Here is a 15905-nt window from a genome sequence, read left to right as displayed (position 1 = left end):
GCACCAACTCTAGAGCTCGAAAAGAATGATTCCACTAGCAAGCATGAAGGTTTCTCTTTTGAGACCCCTCTCATTTCATGCTCACTCTTGGAGTCTCTAGAGTTGATCACGCTTAGTGCCACATGCTTCTATGAGGACCATAACCATCTCTTAGGCCATATTCGCTTCGTTGAAAAAACAAGCTGAAATATTATTTCGGCTGATTTGTTGTGAGAGAAAAACACTGTTCTAGCTAAAAAGATAAGCCAAAAAGTATGGATTATAAGACAAACGAACAAGGCCTTAGTCCTCATCTACAAACTTTTTAGAAGAATGGTTATGGATGCATGTGTTTATCACAAATATTGCAAATCTCGTGAAAGCGTTGTGGTATTAACCTTGCAGCTTGAACGATAATGCTAAAAGCCTGGTAGTGAAGTTGGGAACTAAACCACCATAGATAGCTGCAAGATGAAGTTCCCAAGGTCAAGCTTATGATCATAAACAAAGCAGTGCCGGGAAATACCCTGGATTATCATAAAAAGCATACAAAATGATTATCATTAAAAAAGAGAGGGGATTATAAAAAACAAAAAAAATAACTTTATTATTAATAAAAAGCAAAAATATGTTATCAAGTTAGTATGCACCTTTGGGTATTCTTGTGTATTAACCCTTTTAGATTAAGATCAAGAAGAACAGGGACATACGATGCCTAAAAACATGGGAGCTGCATATACTACATGCCTTCACGATCTTTGGTAAGGACACTCTAATCCTACACACTTGACTTCCACACAAAAGTCCAAGTGTGGGGGAGGATGGTGAGAGTCCCAAAGTTCCATATACACCAATGATCATCGTGCTTAGAAATGATGGTGTTAGCTCTACCTTTCTATATATATAAAAACAAAATGATTATTAAAAAAGTGCACCAATTACTTTACTCATATTTGTCTTCATAAGATTTAACTTGCTCATACAAATTCAAGCTTCCTTTGGTTTATGTTGTATATGCTTTGGTTTAGGTGTTTTCACATGTGCACGTGTGGAACATCCATAGGCTTCTTAAATTAAGCATGGTGTTTAGGTTAAAATAGCCTGCTTTAATTAAATTAGACATGGAGTTTAATCTTAGTTAATGAATTTTGAGTATTTATTTTCATAAGCAATGGAGGTAATCCAAAATGGAGATAAACCTAGGCCTGATTTACTCTGCATCTTTACCATATGCCTTGTTTGAGTTATTCTAAAAGATAAAAAGCCTGGTGAACCAATGAGAAAATAATAATAAATACATAATCTAAAAACTAAATACAACAATCATAAATAATAAACAAAATATGGGCTCTCTAGTGTTTTAGCTGGTAGAGTCATTGTTTTTTGTGTATTTTGTGTCTTTGTTGAATAAAATAGGTACAAAAACAAGTATGTGGGGGAGATCTCTCAAGAACGACACGCTCATATTTGAGATCTTCCACCAACATGCTGCACAAACCTGAACGATCCATCATGCAGAAGGACGGAACAGATGGCTCCATAGAGGATTGACTGAACCTCTGGTTTAGCCAAACCATCTCTGACTCCCCGTAGCTTCTTCCTCTTCAACGATGGTTTGTGCAACACAACTCTCAACTCCCTACAATCTTGAGTTTAAAACAAACAAAATTCTAATCACTAAAACTAAACTCAATTTATCCCTGCTAGCTCCTAATGATGAACAATGTCCCTATACAATTTTATAAACCACACTTCATTTAAAATTTTGAAAAGTGACGTGTTCATAACATGTTTAAGATAGAAGCTTGCATAAAGTTTGTTCTATATACGTACACTTATGATTGTGGGAAATATTCTAATAGAACAATCATGTTGACTAAGTTGTTGTGAACTGTGATATAGTTTTGACTCAGAAATCTTACCATTTCTATTCAAAGTACTTGAAGAATTTGTTTTGATAAAAATGTTATAAAACCATAGTATCACATACTCCTCAATTGGTGAGCAATTTCTACCAAAGCCAAATATAACATCTTGCAAGTTTCAAGCCATCCACATATGCTGCTTGTTATTGTGTTGAGTTTGGTCAAGTCTTGTTGACCCTTGTTGAGAGATTTATCATGCTCACAAGATCAAGATCACGTACACCCACATATACAAGCTACTCCTACACTGGAGGTACGTAAAAACATGCTTCTATCTAGATCCACTAAAAATTCTGCTCCTACACTAGGGGTAGATAAAAATATATTTGTTAGAAAAATACTCCATGTTCTAAAAAGATAATGATCTCTCCGTGAATATGTGGTTTAGCAAAGACATGGGCTATGGAAAAAGCTCAAAAAAATATATGGACACATGAAGGTCCAAGTAAATAAAAAAATGGACACATGAAGGTCCAAGTACAAAAGAAAAAAAATAATGAGCACATGAAGGCTCATGTATGTAAAAAAAGAAAGTAAAGATAGCCATGTTTTAAAATAACAAGTTATAGAGAGAGACCATATCTACAAAAGGAGTATAGTTTTACTTTATCTTTTTCCAAACATATGCACATCTTGATCTAAGAGTATGGCACTTCTCTCCTTGGATCCTTGATTTCACTTTACAACATATGCAATAAAGTATGCTATATTGTTTACCCATACCTAAAAGTTCCTCATAAACCTTTTTAGAAGTAGGAGAAACAAAAGAAGGCAAAACACTATGCCTTGGTAAGGATTGATACACCATTGAGTGATTGGAGAGTGCCATTTGAGGAGTATAAAGTGAACTATGCTTTGTCTTGAGAAAAACCTCCAAAAACTCCAAGTACTAAGATGTGAAATTGGGAAGATGACTTTGTTTTGAGAACTGTTCTGCTTTTCAACAACCCAAGAAAACATGTTAGCTAATGCCACAAATCCCACTTGTATAAAGAATGTGTTGGAATAACTTTCATGTAAGCCATATATCTTAGGATGTTATGCTCATGATTACCTTTATCTCTAAGCTTTGCTCGAGGATGAGCAAAGGGGTAAGTGTGGGGGAGCTTGTTGGCGGTCTTTACCGATCAAATCCGACTGCCAATTAAGACACAAAAAGAGGAGAAATTAGTAAACTTAAACACATATGCATTTACTATTAATCAAGTTCCATATGTATTTTGGAGAACATTATTTTGCAAGTCACAAACACAAATACATGGAATAATTCACCGAAAGGCGCTTCCCGACGCTGATTTGAGCAAAGGAAAAAAGGAGACGCCTATCAAATCAATTCAACTAGGACAAAATACCACGGGGAAGCAATCCAGGTCTAGCCCATGGCCTGCCATGCAAAGACGGTGACGAGAGGCCATGGTCAAGGGGTGCCCAACCCTTAGGGGCGCCCAACCCCTTGCCAGCGCTGCTCAGCCCCTCCTTCGATAGGAGGTGGCATGCTGCCATGTTGAGCGGTGCAGCCCAGGGTTTCACGCTGAGAATAGCCAGAGCACCGCCTTAGAGCCTTGTATAAATAGAGGGGTACCCTCTCTCTCAATACAACACACGAGGAGCAAGAGCAACACCACATTTGAGAATAAGAGCTTCACTCCATGGACTTAGGCCCTTGATAGCTAGTAGACTTGGATAGGAAGAGATGTGAGGGAGAGTACGAGGAAGCGTCGGGCTTGTCGGTGTCTCCCCGAGCTTGTACCTCGATAAACGCATGTGCCTCAACGGGTTCTCCTGCTAAGTGAGTGTTCATGTTTTCTATGGCATTCAGTCTTTTGATTAGTTAAGCTTTACTCCTACTTGTTTGCGGGTTCATCGTCTGTCCTAGTGGTGGATACTCTAATAGAGGGCCCGATAAAGACAGATAACCCTATGCTGACGCTAGAGTAGTAGTTGATAGCATAAACATGGTGTCTAGGCTAGAGACTACCTTTGTTTGCCTCATACTTCACGGTTGAGGGATAGGCGGCAGGTGGTGATAGCCCTGTCCGTCCCTTATAATCCCCCACATCCGGGTACGATGTAGAGCTATAGGTCGGACTCACTTGGCAGACCAGGTGCTACCCGGTGCCCGAAGTAAGCAAGTAAAAGTAGAGTTTACCTATCTTAGACCCAAAAGTCATAGGAATCCATCTCAACCCTTTCTAATTTTACCCTTGTGTTGTCCTTGGACGAATTATCTAGAAGAAATACCTTTGTTATACCCTGAATACTTTCGGGTGAAGGCTACAACGGTAATTCTGTGCGCTTGCGGATTAACTTCTGTAGACGTTAAGAAATACCAACAAGCCCCGAAGGTGCCGTGCGCCCCAGCGCCCCTTCTGCAGGCCCCTCGACTCGCCGCGCCCCATCCCCTAGCGCCCGGGCTATGACCCCATGACTCTCTAAACGTATCTATGGAATATGAAGCACTTGCGCATGAAAACATTTTAATGCAACATACGCCTGAAGGAGATGAAATATTTGGAACATATACATGCAACATATGTGTGAAACATATACAACATCCAGATCAAACACTTGCAACTTGTAACACGAGAACACTTACTACAACGTAAGACTGAAACATTTAGAACATATTGTTGCACCATATGTGTGAAACATATACAACATTCAGATCAGAACGCTTGCAGCATAAGTACGTCTCAACAGATAAAATGTTTTGAACAAACGCTTGCAACATGCCTCTAAAACACTTGCAACGTAGGCAACATGTGTAAACATTTGTAATCTACTTTTGCAATATCCATAGAAAACAATTATAACATACCTCTAAAACGTTTGAAACACTTAAAACATGCATTTACAACGTAGAGGAAGGGAGGCCTGGGCCGGTCGGTTCTAGCCGTTGGGGTGGGAGCCATCGACGAGTAGTGGCGCGCGACCACCAGCAACATTTGGCCGCGTTCGTGGGTGCCTTAGGCTTGACAAGGGACGGCCCAAAGTGCCCCGACACGTGCGCCCAGCGGCCATCAGCACTTCAGTAGGGGCGGCGGTGGCGAGGCATCCCAGTGACGTTGAGCCCGATGCGAGATAGAAAGCGAGAGATGGGGTGAGCAAAGACAGCGCGCGGGATGAGGGCGCGATGGGCGGGAACAACTGTCACGAACTAGGCACGCGTTGCAGGTGGGAGCGAACAACACGGGTGGAAGCAGCGAGGCGAAGTATGTCGTGCAGCGTCTAGACGGACGGACACCTATGTGTGAGCATTATCGTATTAAAAAAAATATAAGAGGAAGTTGATTTTTTCGAGAGAAATCGTGCGCCACGACATCACCGGTTGTGACTTCCATAATATCCAACAAAAGTCTTTTTTTTATAAAAATATAAATATATCCAACAGAACACGCGCAAGAGCACATTTATTTGAAATTTACACTAGCAAGCACTATTTGATTTGAAGCCAAACAACTGTAACTGACAGCAGGTTACAGCTTAACTGGCACAGCAAAAGGATGACCCGCGAGTGGTTGTTGATACATCATACATGTACATGTGTGCAACCACTAGAAATTGACACGAACATCTATATATCTGTATCTCAATGTAGCACATACATATATATATATATATATATATATATATATATATATATATATATATATACACGATTGGATTGGATAGCTTGTTTTAGCTTATTCTCTTTCACAGAATACTATTGAATCATTCGAAATCAGCCGAAATCACTTGGATCTTGCAGTTGCAGCCCTGGGCGAAGGAGATTCCACCTCATTCGGATGGTATGGTTCTAGAGGAATTTGAATGATTTAGAGGAATTCTGAAAGAATTTATGAAAGAAAAATACTGTTTTGAATGAAAAAAAGAAACGGAAAGCCAGGTTTGCTGCGAGCAAAACCAACAGGAACACTGCAAGTCTGCAACCTAGTCAGACGGAAGAATCTGAAACTCTGATGGAGAAACAGGTTGATGTGAGAACAAGGTTGGTGGCCTTGCACTTGCAGCGACGCCTGACTTTGTACGACGCGGGCGCTCGCACCGGGAGGAGAAAGAACAGCGTGAGAAGCAGCGCCAGGCGAGGCAGACTATGCCACCGGCCAGGTACTGGTACGCGCGGCCGAGGAAGCTGCTCCTGCAGCCCAGCTCGCCGGTGGTGGACAGCACCAGCGCCTTCTTCCCGCCGAAGCTGTACGTGTTGTAGTTGTTCTGCACCATCACTGCTACCTCATCGCCGGCGTAGAGGTCCACCTCGACCCTCCCGTACAGATTCCGGAACGCCGGCAGCGCCGCCGTTCGCATCCACACCATCAGATCCTTCTGCTCACTCAGCTGTTGCAAATTTGCATTGCCCAAGGTAATAAGCAACCGAAATCTCACAAAGCGTCTGGTGCCTTTTTTTCGTTCACCTCAATATTACCCACCACTTGTCCGACGGTTGCTAAGTACGTTTTGGATATTACCCTCTTTTGCAATCAGTTTCGCTAGAGCACTCTAGCTAATTGTCCACTCCTTTCACATGTGATTTCTATGCTAGGTATGGCTGTGCCTAAGGACATAATTTTTTTTGAACGCAATGGCAGGAGCTCTGCCTTTCAATTAAGAGGGGAAAAGAGAGTTTATGTACAAACTAAGTTAGTCGAGGATAGGAAAGGAACCCCCCTCTCAAGCATGTAAAACACCCGGCTACACATAATCGATTGCTCTCTTCCTTTGCTCTATATCATCCTTTATCTTTGAGGCCACCTGCGGCACTGTCTGTATCTTGTTGTCGAAGATTCTCCTATTTCTTTCTTTCCAAATGTTCCAGAAGGTGTAGATTAGTACCCCGTTCAGCCTCCTCCGTTCTGATCTTGGCACTTTCGTCATCACCTCTTCCCACCATGATCTGATATCGGTGGGTTGCACCTGGGGTTGCTGCTGGATCTGAGTGAAGTTCTCCCACGATAGGATATGGTTCCAGACCCCCTTAGCGAAGGGGCAACATAGGCATAGGTGGAGGCCAGTCTCTAAAGGGCCATTGCAGAGCACGCATTGTTGATGGTGTGGCCACCCTCTCCTCTGTAGGTTTTGTGCCGTTAGAATTTTATCTTGCACTAAGATCCAGGCAAAAATCTTGCATTTGTTCTCCACATGCGCATTCCAGATCATCTCTGTACTGAATGAGGCGAGCGAGCCTCTGAACTGTATTCTGTAGGCCGAGCGGGTGGAGTATTTCCCATCACCGGTCCACCGCAGGTGATGGTGTCCTGGACGCCCTGCTGCAAGTGCACATCTTGTATTCGTATCCAAAGGGACACAAACTCGTCAATGTGGACAGCGGAGGTGATTATCCTCTGTAGCTTGCGTATCCAATTGTTGTTCCAGAGCTCTTGTTTCACCGTTCGGTTTTTCCTTGAAATTAGGCAAAACAAGTTTGGTGCTAAGTACCTCGGCGCATGTCCATCGAGCCAATTTTGGTGCCAAAAACTAGTCTTTGCACCATCCCCCAAGGTTATAATGATTGAGGAGTTGAAGAGGAGACGATCATCATCAGAGCATGGAAGCTCAGAGCCGTTCCAAGGCTTGGAGTCGTCCATCCATTCCTGCCAAAGCCATCATAACCGGAGGGCTCTCCCAAATCTATCAAGGTCGATGATGCCTAAACCACCCAGATCTTTTGGCCTGGTAACAGTTGGCCAGTTAACAAGGCAGTGCCCGCCATTTGCGTTCTCCTCTCCCTTCCAGAGGAATGATCTCCTGATTTTGTCAATCTTTTTCTTAGCCCATGCAGCTAGAGGAAACACCGTGAGGTGGTAGGTTGGCATGGAGGAGAGGACAGATGTTACTAGAGTGAGACGTCCCGCTCTGTTAAGCCATCTTCCTTTCCATTTGGGTAACCTCTGCCCGATACGGTCTATGAGAGGTTGTACGTGTATCTTTTGCAGTGCTCTGATGTGGAGTTGCAGGCCCAAGTACTTGCAAGGGAAGGTCCCTCTATGACCGTTGAAGGGTGAGAGGGCTTGGTCTAGATCAATGTCTGCGCAGCTAATTGGGTGCACCGAGCTCTTTTGTAGATTGATATGTAGTCCCGAGAATGATCCAAAAGCATTCAGGATGGCCTTGACGGCTTGAACATCGTCTTTTGTGGGGCTAATGAAAATGGCGGCATCATCCGCATACATGGAGGTTCTCCATTTTGCCGCCACGATTGGTAGGGGGGTGAGTATCCCATGTTCGGTTGCTCGGTCAAGCAGCCGTTGAAGTGGGTCCATAGTAAGGATGAATAACATGGGTGAGAGTGGGTCTCCTTGACGGACGCCTCTGGCATGGCTAAAAGGGGTCCCCTGTCGCCCATTAATCAAGGGTGTGGAAGTGGATGTGCGCAGGAGGATAGAGATCCATTCGCGCCATCGTTGTCCGAAGCCTAGTGCTTGCAGAATCTCGAGCAGGTACCCCCAATGAACCGTATCAAAAGCCTTGTGGATGTCTAGTTTCATGAATAAAGCCGGTATCTTTTGCTTGTACAACCTTTGAACTGCGCCCTGGACGTATAGGAAGTTATCATGGATGCTTCTCTTTTTTATGAATGCGCTCTGGCAATTGGAGACAAGTTGGTTGAGTCGGGGGGCAAGTCTGTTTGCTAACACCTTAGAGAAGATCTTCGCAATGCTGTGGACGAGGCTGATGGGTCTGAAATCAGTAACTCTTGTTGCATCTGCCTTTTTGGGTAGGAGGATGATGCAAGCCGAATTTAGCCATTCGAAGCCCTGGGCGTTCAAGTTGAATAGGCTGTTCAATGCCGCCATTATATCATCCTTAATGATTTCCCAGCACGCTTTGAAGAAGGCCCCCATGAAACCATCCGGTCCTAGTGCTTTGTCGGAAGGCATGGAATATATATTGTCTTTTATCTCTTCCTGGGAGAAAGGCAACTCTAGATCGGAGAGATCGTGTTGGTTGTATCCTAGGGATTGCCAATTTAGTGTGGAAACTCTCTGTGTCGCGGCGCCAATGTGATTTTTAAAATACTCACGAATGACCTTTTCTTTCTCTTGATGAGCCACCGCGACCCCCATCCGTGTGTAGACAATGTATGCAATTCTTTCTCCGGCATGCGTTTGCTCGAGTGTGGAAGAACTTTGTGTTAGCATCCCCACAGCGAATGTATGTTAGTCTCGATCTCTGTCTGATTCTTGATTTTTCGATGGCCGCGAGTCTAGTGCTACGGGCTTTGAGGCGGCGACATAGGTGAAGTTCTATGGCAGTGAGCAACCTATGCTCTTGGGCTGCTTCTAATTGTAGTAGCACTTCTTTCACTATGGCGAGCTGCATCCTTGTATCCCCTATCTTCTCTTTCTTCCAACGCTTGATACCTTTTGCCACACGCGCCATTTTGATATGCAAGCGTTTGATCGGGAGAGCGGTGGTGACCGGTCTATTCCAAATTTCGTGAACAAGCTCTTGGAAGCCATCCATCTTAGTCCAGTAATTTTCAAAGCGAAAGGAAGTGCTGTGATTGTGGTCAAGTTGTCCCTGGAGTAGCAGCGGTGTATGGTCCGACATGAGCGAGGGAAGGGAGTGCAAGAAACACGATGGGAAGGACAGCTCCCACTGGGGGGTACATAGTAGTCTGTCGATTCTAGTGAGCATGGGGTTTTGCTGTTGATTGCTCCAGGTAAATCGTCGGCCATTTAGCTTGATTTCTTTGAGTCCCAAATGATCGATCGTCGCTCTAAATGCCCCCATGAGACGTCGGTTGAGATTGGCGTTGTTCTTATCTTCCGCCTGGTAGATGAGGTTGAAATCTCCGAGGATGAGCCATCTATCATTCTCCGGCGGCGGAATGTTTTTTAGTTCTTGGAGGAACTGAAGTTTGGCCTCCTCCCCTTGCGGCCCATATACCACCGTGATTTGCCACCTTTTTCCATCTGCCCTCATGTTGATTTGCGCGGTTATAGTGTTCGCGGTAAGTGCAATGTCGGAGAGGTCGAAGAAGTCTTCGTTGACCACCAGGAGGATGCCTCCACGTGTTTGTTCCGCCGGGAGCACACTATAGGAGTTATCAAATTTCGCTCCGACTGTTCGGCGAACCACATTACGTTCTATAGCTTGCATCTTTGTTTCTTGTAAACATACAATGGTGGCGCCGGTGGTTCTCACGAGCTCACTGACCGAGTCCTATCGGGCACCATCATTTAGCCCCCTGACGTTCCAATTAAGTACCTGGCAATTCATCTGTGCCATATGTCAACTAGTGGTACCCTATCTAAAATAATTCTTCGGAAGGAGACAAGTCGGAAGCCATCTGTTGGTTCAGTATAGGCAACATGCATCGAGTTAAGCACACAGAGGCATAAGCACACAAAGATTACGAAAGCATCAACTCGTAGTGGCCGATACGACTGAAAGCCGCTGGCTGTCGGCACGACGATACAAAGCACTCGCTTCCTGCTCGCTGAATTCTTGCTACATCTAAGTACCAGCTGACGGTTTGTTGCAGTGGGGTGGGCTGGCGACTGTAGGCCTCTGGCTGTCGCCGAACCCAAGCAGCACACAAAAGGTGTGGAGCTCGAAGAGCTTCCGCAGTGGTAAACAATTACTACCATTATTACATCGGACAACCCATTTGCGATAGCGGTCATCTAGGCGTGCGGCAGCGCCACCTCGGCGTCGAGGCCACACAAAGCCGTCATTGCCTTCATGGCGTCGTCATTAAGTGGTCCCTTGTACAAGCTGAAGTAGCGCAGCAACACGTCGTCATGGCTGAGTCCTCCCATGTCGAGGATGCCCAGTCTTTTCATCAGCACTAACCTGGCCTTCGCTTGGGTGTCACCCCTTGGCCAATTCATGGCGGCTATGCGGACGCTTCTTCGCGCCGGTAGCAGGGGCCTCTTGCGTCGATGTGGTGTGCTTTGCTGACGCGGCGGGACCTGCAAGATGGGTGGAGGCAGGGACTGTGAAATCCCCTGTAGGAAATCAGATACCAGTGCATCATTGGCAGTCGTCGTTTGGTCAACATTGTTTACCTCCTCGGCGCTGGCGTTCTGTTCCGACCGCAGCTGGTGAAGTTCATTTGCCATGCGTGTGCGGCTGGAGCAGTTGCTGGGCATCCCGCGGACACGGCGCCTAGAGTAGATGACGCCAGGGCGGAAACGCACCCCCAGGGCGTTTCTGGCCTGCTGTGTGTGGGCGCGGAGCGTGCGGAGAGGGTCTGGCCGCCTGGCATAGACCTGGCCCATGCGGAAGCGTCGGTCAGCCACGAGGCACGCACGCTGCTCTGTCACGACGTCATGGTCGTTGATGGGGGGAACCTGTAGTTCATTCAGACAAGGAGGAGATACGTTTCCGGTCAGGTGTACCGAAGAGGAGTCGTTCATTGGTTCGTATGTGCCCTGTGCAGCGGCAACTGGAGGGTCGTTCGGTTCGCAGGTTGGAGGGGCAGAGAGCGAAGGGATGAAGGGCGAATCGTCGCATTGACTGTGTTCTGCACGCACCTTGGGAGGACTTGGCGACGGGTGGTGGTTGTTGCCGTTGCCTCCATTGAAGTCCGGTGACTTGCAGCGCAGGCGCGGCGACGGTGATTTTGAGCGCGACGTCGTGTTCCTTGGCTCCGAGTGCGCGCGCCTGTGCGGCCTTCGGTGGGGCGCCCTTTCCCTGCTTCGGCCCCTGGTTCTGCGGTGGACATCAGTCGGGTGGATGACGAGGTGTTGCCGAGCCCCCGTGTCAGTATCTGTAGCGTCACCTTGGGTCGGTTGCCGTGCACCCTTGCACGCCGCGTCGCCGCCTATGGTCGTCTGGTGATCTCCGCGGCCATCCGCGTCGTTGTGCAGTGGGCGTCGGCGGCCCCCATGTTCTGGACTGTGGTATCGTCGGCCACCGTGCCTGGACGACGAGCGTTCCCGCTCGCGGTCCTTGGGCGCCCGCGACAGGCTGCGGGTGAGCCACGAGTACCACCTGTCCCCGTGGCGTTCACGTCGCCCACGATGGTCGCTGTCGTCGTCGCGGTGGCCGCCTTGGGTGTCAGCCGGTGGAGGGTCGTGGCGGTCGCGCGGCATCCTTTCTCCATCCACGATCCCGTAGTCCCACGTGTAGACCCGGGGAGCAGCAGCCCGGCCGTCTCTGCCCGGAGGGTCCTCCACCATGTCAAGGTGCACCAGCACCCTGAAGGTGAGTCCCCGGCGGCCGCGGGCATCCTGTGAACAGTGGGCCTCTGCCTTTCTGCATGACAAAGTCAGCCAGGTTACCTTTGGGATGTCGGACGGGTTGTGCGTCCAGGCCCAGACACAGAGTGCCCTGGTGTCGGCACGGTCCAGCGAGGTCTTCTCAACGTAGTCGATGTCGCAGGCTCTGGCGACTGCCCTCTTGGCAATGCTCTCGTTCCAGGCGTGGAGGTCGCAGATGTCTCCGTGTGTCACCAGCTGCCATGGCCTTGTGTGGATGTCGAGGTTGCGATAGGGGAAGGTCCCTCGCGACACCGCTTCGTCGCGGTGGTGCCGGTGCTTGAAGTCGACGAAGAAGTCCTCGGGCGCATGCCTGACGACGGAGACATCTTCCGGACGAACTGAAAACTGGTGGCAGATGGCCCGCTTGATGAGCTCCGGCTCAACCACCGAGCGGTCCCCCCCCCCTAGCCAGGCCACCATGCCATGCATGGACAGGTGGTCGAGCTCCTAGTCCATAGAGTCTACGGAGAGAGCCACTGCACAGGTGTCCAGGGGACGGACAGAGGGGTCCCCGGGCCTGGCCATGCCGCTCACTTGCAGAGGAGGGAAGTTTGTGTCGTCGAGGGGAGGAGGAGCAGCTTTGGGCGGTGTGGGTTGCTGCCTGGCGGGTGAAGATCTTGCAAAGCACACATTGCTTTTATGTCCCCAGCGGCCGCACGAGAAACAGCGCACTGGGTCTCTGCAGCTCGCCGCGGCGTGGCCAGGGGAGAGGCAGCGGAAGCATTTACCACGCAAGCGCCGCAGCAGCTCCACACTGAGGTGGTGACGCGCTGATATGACCTGGGTGGTTGAGGGTGTTGAATGCGCCATGGTCTTAACCCGGGGAGACGCAAGGACATATCAGTTGAGGTAGGTTCTTCTTTTTTTTTATAAAGAAAACCTTCTTTCCAGGATTTTTTTTAAAAAAAAAAACTTTCAGATTTGTTCGGATCAAGCTTCCCGCCGCCAACCAGAGCGCCGGTCTGGAAGTTTCTTGGGTACACACGGTCGCCGAACAGGTGGCCTCTTCACTCCTCCACGCGATGCCCTGCCTGTTCACCGCCAGCGTCTCGTTGCGACGGGCGAAGCCGTAGGTGTCGTTGAACAGGCTCCATGCCACGAGCCCGCAGGGGACGATGGACCTCCTCCCTTCGCGGTGGCTTCAGGGCCGCAGGTTTTTGTCCTTCGCCATCTTCGGGGACCCCAGCTGGCTAATGCTGCTGCTCCTTGCATACCTGAACAGCCGTAGTTTAGCTTCCATATAGGCATATATGGAAGTTCGTCAGCAGAAGTGACTTTATTTACCTCCTATGGTTCTGGTAGAATTTGTCGAGTTTATAATATACGTAAATTGGCGCCTTCATATGCGCATGAACCTGCAACGAGAAGATCATATATAGCCAAATCTTATGGAAATTTTCACCGCTAACTGAAAGCAGAAGACATTCGTCACCACCTGTTTTACTACCTTGAGCAACCTTGGGCAGGACTTTTCTGTCGAAGGATTCTGGATATAAGCAACTTTGTTGCCACGCATCTTCTCCGGTATGCATGCGGTTTCATATTGATCCACCACTTCAACAACCTGTATATTTCAAATCAGAAATGAAGTCACTCCAAACTTCGATTTCTGGAACTGGATCTCTTCTACAGGTTCATGTAACATCACAGCGCAAACATACCTTGTTTGAGGCTGCCATGCAGGCAAGACCTATCGGAATAAAAATTATGCCCACCAACGCAATTGCAGCAATCGCCTGATCACCAGCAAACACAAGTTACAGATGGTCGTCATCACATACTGAATTACTAAACCATATCTGTGCTGTATAGAACAAAAAAGTAATGAAATCTATACGAATAAGGAATTGAACTCACAGTCGGAGGTTTAAGTATACGAATAATGGCATGCTGGAAGCTGCTGCTGAGTAAATGGATGGTCTTAACATCAACAGAAAAGATAGCAGTAAGTACTTTTCAAAATGTATACCACAAAGTTAAGGCAACACCAAAGTATCCCATTGAATAGATTACTTTATGCTAGCTTTCTGAATCACACTCCTCTAATTTGGGAAAAAGGAAAGATATTTTTTTTAAATTTAATCTGCAGCAAATCAAGTCATATATTTAATATTATTGATAATCTATAACAGAACAAGGTATGCTTCTACAGTCTGTTATGCAGAGAATGGGAGCGAACATTCCAGTCCATTAAAAAAGTTGGTGAGCCTAACAGCATTGAGCTAAGATGTTCTCCCAAATTCTGCAAGCCTTTGCAAACAGAAAAATTGCAAAAGCTATAAAAGAGACCATTCATATACAATGCTACTAGAATCTATTAACTGCAGTTGCTGCTGATCAGAAAAATACAAGCTGGAGAAAGAAATACAAAATTTTGCTTCTTTGTTTGAGGAGAAGTTACACCGAGGCTTGTTGCGCTTATCCGTGGTGGCTGCTAGAGCAGCCTGCTGTGAAGAGCTTGATATGGCCGCATCAACATTCATCGGCAGCATAGCTATCGTTGGTGAAGAAAGCTGTGTCTCGATGAACCAGTCCTGCAGACTTGAAGAACTGAACCCACCCCCAAAAACGTTAGACCTAAACAAATGGTTATGTATTAGTTTCAGAAAAGCTTCACAGGACAGGAGAGTTCAAAAGGAGGGAAAGCATCAAGCAGGTTTAGGAGCAGCCGAGCAGAGATGAAGCAAGGAATTTCTATATATCAAAGCTGGTTGGTTTAGCCGCCTCTCAGGGTGGCCACGTCACCCCGAATTCTCTTGGCCGTCCGATCGTCCGTCGTGTGGCCCAGATTTCTTGTAGCGGCTTTCGTTCGAATCAGCTTCATACAGATCCTCGTCGCTTTGCGTTGATTTTGCCAGCTTCTACTGCATCGGCTCCGAATCCGGTCGACCAAATATAAACAGCAGCTTCTGCTTCTCCTTCTGGATTCTTCTCAAAATATCTCGCCTCCTCTTCCTCTCCCAAGCTCGACGCCTCTCCTCCCAGTCGCGGAACGCCGCCTCCACTGCCTCCGCCCCCGGCTTCCCTTCCTTCCTCTCTCCCTCTCCCTCTCTCTCTCCCTCTCTCTCCCGACGGGGCGCCGTGTGGCAGCAGGCCTCGGCGCCATCGCTTCACCGCGTGAGGCGCGGGCGGCGCCACGCCGGCCTCGGGTTGCGCTGGACCTCCGCGTGTCGGCCCCGGCGGCGGCCGTCCCCGGCCAAAACGCGGCGCGTGGGTGCCCCGCCGTTGGTCGCCGGCCCGGGTGCCCCCCAACGCGGCCTCCTTCCACAGCTCTGCGTCTGCTCCTCTGCTCCATGAAACCCTAGGTGCCTGTGCTCGACGACCCCGGCTACGCATCGCCTCTTCCTCTTCGGCAGTGGCGCCGATGGCTCAACTTGGCGACAGATCGGTGGTGCCTCACCCCTCCACCCGTGCTTCCGTGGCGACGGAGGCGGGTCACCCCCTCCTCGCCTCTCTCCTGCTCCACAGAAGCCCAGCCACCAGGTATGGATGCCTATGGGCACTTCCCCTACTCTATTTGTGCTTTAGCTACAGGGTTTAGTTCCCTAGATTTAAGGATTGATTTATTCGGATTTGTTACCGGACATGGATGAGGGATTAGAGGCAAGTGTTTAGTTTGCTTTCTTTCTTAGCTTCGTTTAGCGGCACATGGATTCCTGTTGTTACCGGTGATGAACTATGCATATTGTTACTGCTGAGACTTCATCGTTCTGTGACTTTGGGAGTTTTACCTTTTAGTGGTGTTTCCATATTGTTATCTACCTATCTAAGTGCCTTCACTCAGAGATTTGAA

General features: G+C 47.9%; 1 pseudogene; it reads right to left on the bottom strand.

Moving 5' to 3' along the window:
* Window positions 1-5838: 5838 nt before the first annotated feature.
* LOC136548912 (ALA-interacting subunit 5-like) lies at window positions 5839-14604 on the bottom strand (annotated as a pseudogene).
* Window positions 14605-15905: the final 1301 nt, after the last annotated feature.

This window comes from Miscanthus floridulus, chromosome 4 (genome assembly GCF_019320115.1).
Source record: "Miscanthus floridulus cultivar M001 chromosome 4, ASM1932011v1, whole genome shotgun sequence".
NCBI lineage: Eukaryota > Viridiplantae > Streptophyta > Magnoliopsida > Poales > Poaceae > Miscanthus > Miscanthus floridulus.
Note: the sequence above shows the minus strand (reverse complement) of the source record. Positions and strands in the feature narration are given on the sequence as shown.